Below are 15,470 nucleotides of genomic sequence, written 5' to 3'. Positions count from 1 at the left end.
AAAATGGTATATTACTGAAGAAAGAATACTTTTCCATGAAATGTAAGTTAATGGATACTTAAGGTGGGAAGATTTATGTGTTGTTTCTTATATACAATTATCATCGCAATTTATATATTTTTTTAAAATATTTATAATTAACTAACAGGGAAAGTTTAAAGTCTAAGATCTTATAGTATCTACACGTAGTATTGATTTCTTCATGTGTGTTTATAGTTCAGTAGTTATCTATAGTTAAGACTAGACAATTTTAATACTATTGATAAAGATTCGCATCCTAATAATTTTAAAAAATACAGAATTTAGATTTTACTTATTGGTTAATATATGGAAGTATGAAAATTTCTTACCGTGCCTTGGAGACCCGTGAGTCAGACCCCAGATAGATTCAGGCCTTCTGGGTGGCTGCCCACCTGGCGGATCAAAATTAATTAGCTGCACTCAAATGCAAAGCGGCGACATTTTATAAGCGTTTCCAGCTGCGTGTGCCTTTTGTTGTTCTTGCGGATTTTGCATTTTTCATACTTCAATAATTGGGAATTATGCAGGTGGGATGGGAAGGGATTGTGGTGCATATCCCATCGGGAGCGGCAGCCAATAAAACTTTAACGAGCATTACACACGGTATGGTTGGCACATAAAAATTCTGCCCGTTTCCAAGGAATCATCGTCATCGATGGATGTTGGTTGGATGTGGACGAAAGGATTGCTTGTGACGCGACTGTGTTTTCCATAATTGATTAATTAATTATTTTTGAGCACATTGCGAAACGATGGCTATATTTCGCAGAGTCTGTCCAAACAAAGTCATTGATATTGATTTTATGGCGAATTGACAAGATATAAAAAGACTTGGCATAGACTTTTAAGTCTTCATCACTTATGTTGCTTGATTGTGCAGAATTGGATATTAAGTATCTAGGTTATAATCCACATGTCATTTTAAATTAATTGAAAAATGAAATGAAAGTTGGTTGACATGTTTTTAGATCAGATTTTATTACCCCTGACAAGCTGCAATGTTAGCTATTAGAAATTCCTAGTTCGAACCTGTCGAATAGCTTGCATATCTTCCACGACCGCTGATTAAGATAAAACTCAATCCGACTGATAGAGGAATTCCAATCTTATTATCGTCATGCTATTTTAAAAGGCAACCAACTGAGATTTCTCCAGAGTCCAACCGAAATAATTGCCCAGCGAATGCATCCATCAATACGCGAGTGCAACAAATATGGATATGCAAATATCTCGCGGAGAAGCCTCCAGTATTCGGTCTTCAAAGGGGGATGGGGATCGCACATAACTAACTGGATTTCTCTGGGCTGTCGGATCGAAAAGGAAATGCTGCTCGGTTCTATTGCCGAGTGTGGGACAAAGATGAATCCGCGAGTGCAGAAATTGTGGCACTTGATATCCATAAATACGTCACAATGTGAAAGTCTCGCGGCGGCATGCAAACGAGTCGCAAGTTTGTTTCTATTTATGCAAGTTGCAGTTGCATTGAGGAAGTTGCTGCTGCCGTTGATGTTGCTGCTGCTGTTGCTACTGCTACTGGTTGCAAGTGTTCGCCAGCAGATGCGACTGTCAGCGGCACGGCATTCACTCTCTTATGAAATGGTTTTTGTCATTTATTTATCGCTTTTCGTCGCTCAAATGAAAACTGATTGAAATGTGTCGCCTGCCCGAGCGAGAACTTCGTGGCGAGCTTTGGGGAATGTTCCTGGAAGGCTCTGCCTAATTTGGGCCCCAAGGCATCAGCACCACCAGCGGCAGCATCAATTTGGCCAATTATATTGACACTTTCGCTTGACCAGCAATCGGCATCAATCGAGGCGACTCCGATCGCCGCCGCTGCATGCAACACTCGGCATTCGGCATTCAGCATTCAAGATTCAGCACTCAACACTCAACACTCATAGCCAGAACAATGTCCGACAAGCTGTGAGCTGCCAGGAACCGACTGAGAAATTGGCATATCTCCGCTTGACAATCAAATCTTGGCCTTAAATAGACGCAGTCCGACCCCCAACTCAACTCCAGCAACACTTCCATGCAGATGGGGTTTTCTCCTTGAGTAGAATCTGCACTCTACAAAAATTATAGGAAGCTAAAGAAGCAGCATTTTAACCTGCTTTTTTTATTCTATGAACCTTTTTATACAGACTTTCATTGCTTTCAGGCGAACTTAAATTAAGCTATACCCACGTGACTTTTAAAATATAAAAGCTGTAGTGTATACAAAAACTAAATTTTCAAAAAAAATCGAGTTAAATTGTAATATCAATATTTAATAAAGTAATGACTTTTTAAAATACCGAAACCGAAAGTGAAAAAATAGTATTGCTTTCCTTTTATATCAATCTCTGGATGAAATACCTTTGCAATTGGTTACATTTTAATGAAAAGACATAGAAACTTCTTAAAGTGTGGCCAGGAACCGGGACTCTGGGGCGTTCATCAATTCTCTGCCTGGGCGCGATGATGTCGCGATGACCAGCCCAAAAAGTGCCGCGCAGGCGCAATCTCTGTGAGATCAGCCGCGGCCAAGATGCAACAATGGATGTGTGGCTATGGCTGCGACTGAAAAGTGATCGTGACACAAGTGTGAGGCTGGCAGGGTGTAAAAGGGGGGTTTCGGGGACCAGAGGTGCTGGCAATTTTTCAACACCCTGCCGCACGAGGCAATACACGAAAAAAACTTATTTTTACAAATATGTTCCAAATTTCTAGACTTCCTAGTTCTGACCTATCATTTATTTGGATTTTAGGTAATATGTTTAATACATTTCGAGGACATTCGATCTGTACCAAACTTTGAAAAGTAGTCAACATGTACAACATTATGGAGATAACTTATTTCAATTAATGAGAATAGCTTACAAATATGGTTTATTATCAATTTTAATTAAATTATTTTGTTGTTTCTTGTAAAATGCCGTAATTTTTTCCTGTGTATGAGCCTTGCCCACATATTGCAGTTCGGTTAAAAAATTCTAACTGGAGCAATTGCATGGAAAATGTTTCGCTTGCGATTCGCCAGGTGGGTAACAAATTTGTTGGCAGTGACATTTACTCTGCCAGCGCTCCGCTTCGGCAGCCTCTTCATTTAGCCGCCAAATGGCGCACTCCAATTCCGAGTCCAAGATAATGATCGTGAGAGAATTCATGGGTGCTGATTGTTCCGCCTGGAATTTTAATGCCGTCTCCAAGTGCTAATTTGTGTTTGCTGTTAATTATTATTACTAGAACGGAGCTCATTTGTGGGCAACAACTTGTATCTAAAATAAGTAGTCCACTGCTAAGTTATTACTTAACAATATTATTTAAAATAAAACAACAGATATTAATTATAAGAACTTAATGAAAGAAGTTACAGATGGCAAGCGTATACAGGAATATAGGAGGAAGGCTACTTAGACGTTAATACTAAACTCTGCAGCATATAAATTTATATAAATGTTTAAAAACATTCAAGTCAAAACAAATTTTTCAATTCACTTTCTTCTTAAAAACATAATACCATCTTCATTGTTTTCCAAGAATTTTATTCTATTTCCCACCTGATCCTTCTCACTATAGAATTAATAGGTTGCATTGTCCTATCAAAGATAAGGGGTGAACTGTTCACAATGTGTGCATAATAAAAATTTGAAGTCGCTAAATTGGGTGATAAAGTTGATCCGGGCACGATAAGCCCATTATAAATGCATTTAATGGCTAAATATTAAATGTATATTCGTGCTGTGCGACGCGATCTTGTCGGATCCTCGCACCACGTCGTCGTGCTCCGTTGAGCTCTGCCACTCTGAGACCAAGTGCACAGAGAGAAAACTATGTAGTTATGTTAAATAAAACAGTCAAAGTGATTGATTTTTTAGAAATATAAAACTTAAATAGTTCTATCCTTTGATTTAAATAAATAACATTGATTTGAAAACGTTGTAAAATTAGGAAAATGATCTTTAGGAGACATTTTGATCCCGGTGCAGAGCCTGCGGTCTTGGTCTTGCACTTGGTGTGGTGTCAGGTGACGGGCAGCGATCTCTGGGCATGAATTTATGAAGTTGTTCGCGCTTATTAAATTTTAAGCTGCGCATGCAACGCAACACTTGCCACCAGACACTTGCCAACTTAGCAGCTAACCACTCGCCACTTGGAGGTTGGCAGTTGGCGACAAGCTGGCGTTGCCTCGAGATGACAGATAAGATTCGGTGACTGCGAGTTGCGACTTGTGACTGGTTCCCAAACACGCCCTGGGTTCCTTTCCACCGCGGCAATTAGCGCAGGCGCTTGAAATGTGTTGAAAGATATTTGATGAATGGCTACTTAGCGTGTCGAGCTGTTTAAGTAATGCCAAGGGGACATGTGAATGCAGTGTCAGGTGAGAAGCGGGGTTCTGTTTACTTATAATCAAAAATTTGGTTAATTTATTAATGGTAAACATTTCAATAAATCCCGCATTGATTGGGATTTAATTACACGGAAACAATTAGCGATTTTACAGTGATCCTCTATAAAAAATGTATTAGAATATAAGTAATTTCATGAAATGCATTGTATGTTCTGTTTAAACAAATTTAAAAAACATTCTAATCTATGATGAAATTTCCAACAAAAATAGATATATAAAGAATATGTACATTCGGACTATATTGATTCTCTTCTGTGTACCAAGAGAGGTAAAGATGTACTTAAAAATAAAATACCATTATTTTAATTGCTAGGGTGTGCACAAAATATAAGATAACTTTAGACTGTCCTAGAATAACACTTAAGTATTCCCCTTCTTACACCAATTTTCCTTCCAAATTTTGACCCCTTCCTGGGACGCTCAAGAAGTTGCCAATTTATTTAAATAGAATGCACACACGCTCGGCAATATTTCACGCCTGCGACCGACTCTATTAGATGCCTTCTGCGACATTCAAATAAAGATGTCGCGGCGAATGAATTATGAATTATATCACGCGGCCAAGACCAAATTTGGTGGGGCCCCGGAAAAAAGGCAGTACAAGATGCAAAAGACTACACGAGTCGAGACAATGCCCGAGGAACCGCCGGAGGAATAACAAATCCGCTGCCGATGGCCAAAAGACAATGACAATGGCCGCAAGTACAAGAAATGTGCGGCGACAACAACCACAATGGGCGGGTGGTGCTGGTGGTTCTGGTGGTGCACCGTGGACCAAGTGGCGACGATATGCCAACGGCAACTGCCGCATTGTGTCGTTGTTTTGGATATCTTCATATGGCCATGGCGAGCTCTCCATCGAGTCCCATCGCATCCCTTTCCCAACCCATCCGATCCGACCCGAGCCGCGCTGAGCATTTAGTTGCATTTATTTGTTGCTATTAACTGGCGCGCTGACGCTTATCGGCCGACTTCAGTGCCCAGGCCTGGCTGGCCAAGTCCAAGTCCAGCTTCAAATCCAGCCATGGTCCCGAGTCCAAGTCCAATGCTAGACACGGAAAAGGAAAAGCGCACGCGGCGAGAACAATTGCCAGAGCAAACGAGGCCGGCACTGGGCCGAAATCGCCCCCGCCATCCAGAAACCAGGGAGTAGGAGTAGCCATCTGCACAGTGGTTGCAAATCATCAAATTCGTATACTTGTTTGGTGCTTGAATATAAGATATTTTAAAACCAAACATACAGACCACTGAACACCAAAAGCGACTTATATATTGCAGATATAACTATACCTATATTGTAGGAATAATATTCTAAAAATCAAACATAGTAGTATGATTTTATAATCATTTGAATATTTTAGATTTGATTTTCATCATCGCACTTTTTTTGTTATCTTAAATATGAAAATATTTCTTTGAACATTTAAAGTTAATTTAAGGATTTTTAACATTATTTTTAATATCAATATCCTTTTCAACCAAGTTAAAAATGATAAAAGTAAATATCAATAGCAGCGTATTTAATATTATGTACCTTGATAAAAATATTTTCAAATTAAATCATATAATTTATTATACTTTACTACGATGTTCTCGTTTTTTAATGAATTTTACTGTATCCGCAACCTACGATTAGATGTTTCAATTACTTGAACACAATTATCTAAATTTAAAGCGATTTAACAAATTTATTTTATGTTTTAGCTCATGACAGACCTACAAATGTTTTGTTTAAATATTTAGTCTGACTGCTGCCCAGCAAACTTAAAATTATTATTTTTTAATTCTTTAAAAATCAACGGTTAGGCTTATTTTGTTGGTCCCAAAATATATAATATTTTAATTTCCTTGCTTAAAATCCCGTTTGTGATAACATGATTTAACGTTTAACATTAAATGTTGTGATTTTAGTATCTAGTAAAGTGTAAGAATAGCATAAAACAAAAAAAGCATAATGGTATTACTAAACCAATATTCCTTAGATTAATATTTGCTTAAAAACACTTTGCTAAAATATACCCTTAGTTACTCACTGAATAAAATATAAATACTCAAATAATAAATCATCCCACTTAACTTATTCAAATGATTTACATAGAAATACAAGAAAAGGGTAGTTTTTGCAGCTGTAACATCATGGGTAGTTAAGTAAAATTAATTTATTTATGCGTTAATATTAAATAGTCATTATTTTTCACCACTGTCCAGTGGTTTTGGCTGCTGGGTCGTGGCGCATGTATTGTTATCGCCTCCGCAAGATGCGCGCCGGCTCAACGACCGAGGACCCTGTGCCCAGAGCCCAAAACCCAGTACCCACTATACAGTACCCAGTACCCACTTCCCAGTGCATTCTTATGCTATATTCCGCATCCGATTTGCGATGCTGGCCGGCTTCTGCGGCTGCCGCCGTGGGTCTTTTCATATGGCTCTCAAAAAACGCCATGTTCATATCTCAGAATTGGTCTGCGGTTCTACCGGCTGCCGGCTACCGTTGCCCATGCCCATTGTGACCTCGGGAGGGGGTCGAAAGGGGCGGTGTTTGGGGGATCCGCTGTGGGACCTTTTAATGTGCCTGGTAATGCTCATCGTAATTTTTCCACATTGACGCTGGCAGCTTTTTGCTGCTGCTGCTGCTGCTGCATCTGGCTCCTTTAATCTGCATATCTTCATTTGACTCTGCCGCTTTTAAATGCTCCATGAGAGTCGGAGTTGGAGCTTAGGGCTGGGGATAGGACTGGGGATTGGGGACTTTCGGTTGGTGGATAGGTGGGAGTCAGCGTTAGCCGTTTGGCGTTTTTAGCAAAATAATGAGAATCATGATTTCTGCTCTTTGCGGTTCGCCTCGCTTTCTGCGGTCCAACGAGATTTTCAGTTTTTACGCCATTTTATTTAGTTCTTTTTTTGAGCTGGTTTGTGTGTACAAATTGATATGCAAATTTTTGAGGAGCTGAGAACGGGCCAAGTCTGCAGCCCGTGTCTTCTAGAGGGCTCTTGCACTAGTACTTATCGAGGCTAAAAAAAGGAAATGGTACGGGTAGCCAAGGTTAATTAGTCGCCAAGTGTTGGCAACTGCGGCTGAAAGTTGTGATGTCATCGAAACCAGTTGCAGTCGCCTAAGGAATGGAATCAAATGAAGGATGCTTATATTTAATGAGCTCTGTGGTTGCATACGGAAAATAATATCAACCTTTGTATATAACTTTTTCAAAAAAAAAAAGAGTTACTTTAAAAACAATAGAAGTTTATTTAAAACCATTTATGGTTTAGATTCTTTAGTTTTCTATCACTTTTGTCTGACACCTGCGCAGATCCATTGGGCGATATGGGGTATAGGTCCCCCTACTCGGGTTAAGCGGAAAAAAAGTATTCATAGTTTATTACAATTAAAATATGTATTTTATTCAACATTTTCGATTTCTACTCAACAATTTTTTTTCTATAAACCTCCCCCCACAACCAAATCCTGGATCCGCCACTGGTCTGACAACTTTTTTGCGGCATTTGTCGATCTATCATTTTTTGCCATAATTAAAATCGACTTCTGAGTATATTTAGTACATATGGTATAATTATTGTATGAGATTGCGTGTTTTAAGTGTCTATAGCCAAGTCAAAAGCTATCATCTTGTCGAACCGTTTCCAGGTCATTAAAAGTAAAATAGCTCTGTAGCAATGTGTATTTATTACGTTTTGAAGTTATATATTCTCCTAAAATGTCTTTAAATTATTTGGATACTGTTATAAAGATAATTTATGACGCCATAACAGATTAAGATTGTAATAATTGAATGTGGCACCGATGGATAGATCTCTCAGAAAACAAGGACTTGTTTCACCGCACAACTGGCTGCCCTTCCGCTTTCAAATATGCACAGACAACGGGGATACTCACCCGTACACCCACACATAATCCCATTAGGGATTTGCCAAAATCATTCCAGACCATCCTCAACTTGCGGCATCATCTCCATTTTGATAAGTCCACTTTACATATTCCCCGATGCTGCCTGTTCTGTTCAGTTCGATTCGGTTCTGCAACATGGCCACAATAATCTTGGCCAGGTCCCCATCTCCACCCTGCCCCGCTTAACCCTCCAGTGGCTGTGGCAAACAAGTTTCTGCACTCGCATAATCTGCATGAACCATAATTTTATTGAGAGCACGCCTGCCAATAAATAACTCTGCCCCCGATTCCCGATCCCCGCTTCTGGAATGGGATGTTGCAACGGCAGCCGTGGCCATTTATTAATATGGAAATCTACAGAGGAGCCGCAGTGGCAGAGCTTCTGTTCCCGATCCCCCCGGTCCCCACTCCCATCCCCAGCCGCCTCTGTCGCACCGCTAAACACATTACACGATAGCAGCAAATGGGAGCCAACGTCATCTCGGTATACCTATATCCATACCCATATACCCATACCCATACCCATTCCCACACCCATCCTCGTCCCCCGACTCGTCGTCATCCTCATTGTTATCGGAATGCTGGGCCATAAGCAACGACCCGGCCACTGGCGAGCTAACAGGCCGCCATCGTCATACGAGTTGCGTCGAGTTGAGTCGAGTCGCAGGCAATTTCAATTTCATGTTATCCGCAAAATATTCATTTTAATATCTCTTCAATCCACACACGAACGGGGGCTCTCCAGCTTGTGCAGAGAGAAAAATAATTGTAAAATATGGAATATTTTGGGGTGTTCCTAAGCTCAATATCAGGATTTTGAGCTCGGTTGGTTTACGAATTTGTTTAAATTTAATCTTATAAATAAATATATTTCCCTTAATTTATAATTTTCAGATTTCTTTTCAAAAGTACTAATCTCTAAACTTCAGAAATTGGGAAACAAATGACTAAACACAATCCTTTTCGATATTATATTAATGTTTCTTGAAATAGGGCTGTTTAACCTGACTACAAGTACTTATAATTTATTTTCAGAAGACAATTACCGAATTACTTATAACACAGTTTTTAAGAAACACTTAGATATACTTTTCATTTCAAAGTAATATTTTATTCCCAAGTGTATTCTAAGTAAACAATGGGGTTGCAGAATGGAAACGCTATGCTTCGGCTTCGGGTTTTGATTTCGTTTCTGGGGTTTCGGGGCTCCTGCGCCAGACAGGCGCAAATATGATGTCCATAAATCTCGCTAATAACCAATCCCGGCCAGGGTTCCAAATGCAAATTGCTCATGCTCGGATGGCAGCCCCAACATGTCTGGGCGCAGTGGTTGGCCATGTTGGTGGTTGGCTTTGGGTGGACAATTCTCTCAGACAGCCACCACCCAGCTTTGCATATGAAATGATGTTGGATACTCTACCTCGCCGGGACATAATCCCCTTTCCGGAGGTGCCGGGCTCCATTTGGCACACTCGGGCATATTCATAATGCATTCAAACCCCCAAAAACCGTTCGCTCGCTAGCGTTGCAGTAATTTTGGGGAAGGAAAACCCCTCCTTTTTGTCCATTCAACTGACAACTGGCGTGGAAAGTTACCGCTGCGGTGCTGGCGGTTTTCCATTTTATTCGAACCGAGTGGGGCAGGACGATTAGGGGTGCCAGTCGCAACCTCAGTAACAGCGACATAATCACATGTCCTTTTGAACGGACTCACTTTAAGCGAACTTAGATCTGAAAATTCTTGTATTTTTACTACTTTTTAAACTAAATATCTTTTCCTAATTTAAATACAATTCGTTTTATATTAATCTTGATGTCATATCATTTTTAAAGGACTCCCCTAAAGCTTACTTAGATATGAAAATGTATCATTTTATCACTTGTTTAAAGTGGAAGTAATATTTCCTAATTTAGGTGTCATTTCTTATTATATTATTTAACAAACTAATTTATGAATATTTCAGTTCTTAAGTTTTTTTTTTGCAATTTAGTGTTTATAAAAGTGGTTTACCTATTTGTTTGATATTTATTTTAGTTGCTGTACTTTAAAACTCGTTAGTTCCAATGGAGCTATTGTCTTACAACCAAGTTCTCACCTTAGTCGGGGCAATAACTCTTGTTTCATCTCCTCGGTCCAGTGTCCAAATTCAGTATCGTAAGACCTGAAAGTATCTGTAATTGGCCCAACCTCGATGGCCTTTTTGAACCTCGGCCCTTGGATGGTTGTTAGGGATTAATGCAACTAGCGCTGGCCAACTAACAATTTTAATAAATTACCGTTTGCTTTGTCAAATTAGAATATTATTTATTTAGAATGTAAATATGAACAGTTGACCACAGACACAGGTATTTTAGCCATTTTATCCCAACTTTGCCGCAGAGCCAACAATTTCCCAACCGTCTGAGTTTTCATTTGTGCGGGAGTGTGTGTGGGTTTGGGAAATGCAAACATTTATCGACACGCACATTTGCCGAGACCCCCTTTTGACGGTAAATATGCAGGAAAAATCCCCTTCCATTTGGGAGCCCCGTTTCTCTTCGTCGTCATTAATATTTATGCCATTCGAGGGGGCTGGGCGCACTTTTTCGCAAACACAAATTGCAGTTACATTAGAAATGTAATTATTATTTTAATTGGACTGCGATGCTCATTTGTTTAGTGGCCGGTGCGAAAGGCGGTTCCATTTGGTGTTTGTCCGCGCGACGGCCACAAATAATAAATGGACGAAACACTCTCTGCCATTCGGTTTGTCGGTTAACCGAGACACTGTAAATATGAATAATTTCGGACGATGCCGGTTCCGTTTTTCCCCCTATCAAATTAGTCAGCTCTTTCCCACTCTTATTTCGATTTGAAAGCACCCATACCCCCTGCTTAAACTGCAATCGCATCATAAAAATTCATCTGTCGGAATGTGGAAAATGGCAGGCCACTTAACCCATGTCAGGACAAGAGATGTGCTTTTGACCCATCGCTATTTGGTCTCTAACAAATAAGTTAAACCAAATATTGGCAAGGAAAATATTTAAAAATTGGGTGTGAAAATACTAACTTTTAATTCAATTTATAGTTATTCAGCAGAGAAATATGGTCAAGTTTATTACACAGAGAAAACTATCCAAGAACAATGTTCTTGAATTGAGAACATTGTACTTTGGTATCAATATAAGAACGAAATGTGCTTAAATACCGCCAATTCAACTTGATTCGAGCAAAATAAAAACAATTTCAACATAAAAATGTCGTTCTATTTTTAAGAACATTTTTAATTCAGATGAGAACGTTCTCTGTGTAGGAACAAAGAAATATTAGAATTGGAATTGTTTACCCAACAAAAAGTGTCTTGTACTGACCAGTAAATGTAAGTCGTTAAAGCTAAAAGATATCCACATCATTTGTTTAATTTCAAACAAAATCCTATATTTTAAAAGGGTTAACCATATTCTTTTCAATTTTAAAGATTTTTCCCTATCTACTTTGCTCCGCCCCTGGTGGCAACTTTTATAATTCCGCTGCACCCAGAGCCCGTCTCCTTTCAGAATTCTTCCAATCAACGCAAAGTGCAAAACGCGTTCCGCCCCGGCTCCCCGTCCCTCCGCCCCTCCACCATTCCCCTGGCCCTGCGAAAATGCATCGCATCAGCGGAGATGCCTCAAGATGCGAATGGCAGCTGCCGGATTCAAATTCAATAATTTTTTGCCGCGCTCACGTCGCCGTCTTGGAAATAATGATGATGTTCGCTTCATTTTTCCTGTTTTCGACTCTTCCATTTTTGTTTCGATTTTGCGCTGCAAATCTCCAATCCCCATCATTTCGCGATGGGAAGCTGAAATCTTGAAATCTTCGAATGGCGGAGCTTGGCTAAAATGACGACACGAAATTGGTTGATAGCTCTGATGCATGGCTCATAGTAAAAGAATAAATCATTATTTTAATAGAGAAAACAAAAATACATAAGTAACCAAATCCACTTTGGGTACATACGTGCAGAAAAAGTTAAAGATATAGTTTCAAACTAATTTATTAATGTTTATTAAATATTTCTATGGTATCTTACTAAATACATTTATATAAAAAAGTAAGCAATTGTTCAAATTCTGATAATAAACAAAATATCTTACAGCAAGATTTTAAATTACAAACTGTGTAGTTAAGGTTGAATAAAATTAAAGTAATACTTTTTTAAAAAAAGATGTTCATCAAGCATGCTCTCATCTGCAGAGGAAAGTTTCTACAGAGTTTAAAGAAATCTGCATGCATATTAAAAAAAGTTTCTGCAGACTTTAAAGGAATCTGCATGCTTATAACCATATATCTGAACAATGCTGCCTCTCGGCGGTTAATCAGCCATTCAGTTGCCGGCCAGCTTTCCCGCTGGCCTCCTTTAGAGCCGCCACCCCTCCTCGGGCCTTCGACTTTGGCAATGCTGCCTACAAGGCCGCCAACAAAATGATTTGTTTGAAGTTTGATAAGCGGATGGGACTGTCGACGGCGTCATCGAGGCATCGCGGTAGATGTATCTGTATCTGAGCCTGGGCATTGGCTTTGGCTTTGGCTCTGGCCGGGGATAAATCGGGGGATATATCGCTGGCATCTGAGCCTCGGCAGCGGCAACAATAACTAAATGACTTTTGTTTCATGCGGAGGATGTATGATTGCAGACGGCTCTGCTGCATGTTGGATGTTGCTGCCGTGCTGTTGCTGTTGCTGTTGTTGCTGTTGCTGTTGCCATCGCAGGAGTTGGATGACAATCCATGTCGCTGTCGACGACTGTCGGCGACATCGACGACGAGTGATCCACATCCACTTGCAATCGGCGCAATCAATACTTTGTTAGATTTGAGCAACATGTTGCTGTGGTGCAGCAACTGCCGATGCTGCTGCTGCTGCTGCTGCTGCTGTTGTCGCTGGCGATGTTTGGTATGCAAAAAGGCAACTTTTGTTATCTTCATGACAATCATTGGCCCAGCTCATCCGTGTGCCACAATTGCTCGTTCGCTTTTTGCGCTTGATTGTCTTCTGTCTGCTGTCACTTCCCCTTCATGTTGCTGCTGCGATGTTGCTGCTGTTGCTGCTGCTGCTGCTGCGATGTTGCTGCTGCTGCGGCGGATGATGATGATGATGGGGAAAGAAATGGCGGCTGATATGGCCGCTCCACCGATTCCCAATCCGATTGCGATGCCGATGATGATTATTGTAGTTCAATATTTGCCTTATGGCCATTTCGCAACCGGCTCCTCCGTTTTTGTCGTTCGTCGATGGTTTTTTCTGCCTCTGCCGCTGCCGCTGCCAGTTGTCAGTTGCATTCACATCAAATTAAATTGTATTTTGCAAAATAAATGAAATTAAAAGGAATGACAACGGCAGCAGCGACAAGTGGAGCGCAGCCGGAAAAGGCCAAGGAGCTGGAAGAAGCCAAGAAACATGGAGCAGGAGTCGCAGAACGAGATGGAGTGCAGCCAACTGCGACTTGGCTGCAGGTTCATATGCAATTTATGTTCCTTTCATTGTTTTTTTTTTCACTGGCCATCCGCCTGTCCGCTCATCCATCTCCAGCGTCCCTTTCCGCAGTTGGGAGATCTCCTTTTGCGGCGGGAAAACTTCTGGAGCTGACCATGTTCCACCCCATGGTTTTTCTCCTGGTCAGAGGCATCGATTGAGTTGTTGGAAATAGTGCACTTGCTAAGATTTCCTCTTTTTCTGGGTTGTTATAGGTGCATTATAAGGCTCAAATAACTTTTTAAAGGCACAACACCAACAAAATACATCATATTTTTTCAATCAATAAACAAAAATAATTAATGAAATGAGTTTTAAACTTAGTTTTATATTCCTGGACTTATAGGTAGTTCCCCAATTTCTTGGTATTTTTGTTGTTTAAATTTCATTCTTCAAATCAAGAGAAAACAGCCTCTACTATCAGATACCACTTTCTCAAACGTAAAATCAGTTTGATTAAAAACATAGATCTAGTAAGCTATGAGAAAAACTTTGAATCATGACATTTATGAAGCAGGCACACCAGTGCTCAACGATCAGTCGTAATTTTCATCTGGAGCTCTCAGGTCAGGCCGCACAGAACTGAGAATCTTTTTACAAAAATTTACTATCCAAATTCTAAGTTTTCTCTTAAAATTTTCTTATTCCTTTTTCGGTTAAATTTAGGTGAGTGTGCTGACGAATTTTTTGTAAATTTATTCTGTACCATAAACTTAATTTTTATAGTACTCTCAAAACTATGTGCGGCGGCTTTGGGTGCGGTCCTTATGGCTACGGACCTTCGGGCCCCTGTGGTCCCTGGTGCGGACCTTGGTGTGGCCCTTGCGCCTTGTCTCTGGGACCCTGTAGCTACTCTTGCTGTGGTGGACCCAAAGGTTGTGGGCCGAGCGGGCCCGCCTGTTGGCCATACGGCCTGTACACCTGCTAGGCTTCAGAAGGATTTCAGGATCTTCTGGTCAATTCCCCCGTGTAACCGTTAATTCAGTCGAGTGCTCTCTTCAAGGGCCAAAACAAAGTAACGAGGTCTGCCAATCAAAAGTACCACCTTTCTGTAAATGCGGATCAATAAAAATGGGGCTGGAAATGGCGATCGATTAAAAACAAGACTATTTTGAATTCTTTGGCTGTGAGACCTGAAGTAAGTTAACGTTAACGTAAAGCTCCACCTACCAGCGATTTCAATATATGGTAATGGGCTATGGGCGTTTGAGGGCGTTATTTTTTTAGGTCAATCGATACCTGTTGCAAACTGTTCCCCGACTACAATATACTTTTTATGTTTTATGTTTACGTTTCAACGACTTTTTAAAATAAATCTAGTCAGTTTGCAAAAATAAACCAAGTGGCATAAAGCCTTAAGGGAAAAACAAATTGTCTTCGAATTGATTTTTGATCCAACTAAAAATTTGTATACTCCTCAGTACAATTTATTTTAATTTAAATGTAAGTTTTTAGTAAATATTAGTTGTTCAATTGTACTAAATATTTGTCACAAGGGACTACTTCGCTTGGAGAACTATGGCTGATATTTTAAAAATCGACTGCATTTAATTAATATTTAGCCCGCTGCGATTGCGAATCTCCTCGGCAATAAACAGAACCCAGCACTACACATTAACATAGATATACACTCGTCCGTACATCCGTGTCCC

General features: G+C 40.1%; 1 long non-coding RNA gene across 1 annotated transcript; it reads left to right on the top strand.

Moving 5' to 3' along the window:
- Positions 1-14,321: 14,321 nt before the first annotated feature.
- Positions 14,322-14,922, top strand: LOC139352319 (uncharacterized). The gene is made up of 2 exons (XR_011603646.1): positions 14,322-14,484; positions 14,545-14,922. It is a non-coding gene; the product is annotated as an uncharacterized lncRNA (long non-coding RNA).
- Positions 14,923-15,470: the final 548 nt, after the last annotated feature.

Source organism: Drosophila suzukii, chromosome 2L, assembly GCF_043229965.1.
Source record: "Drosophila suzukii chromosome 2L, CBGP_Dsuzu_IsoJpt1.0, whole genome shotgun sequence".
In the NCBI taxonomy this organism is placed as follows: domain Eukaryota; kingdom Metazoa; phylum Arthropoda; class Insecta; order Diptera; family Drosophilidae; genus Drosophila; species Drosophila suzukii.
This window is presented reverse-complemented; position numbering and strand designations above follow the sequence as displayed.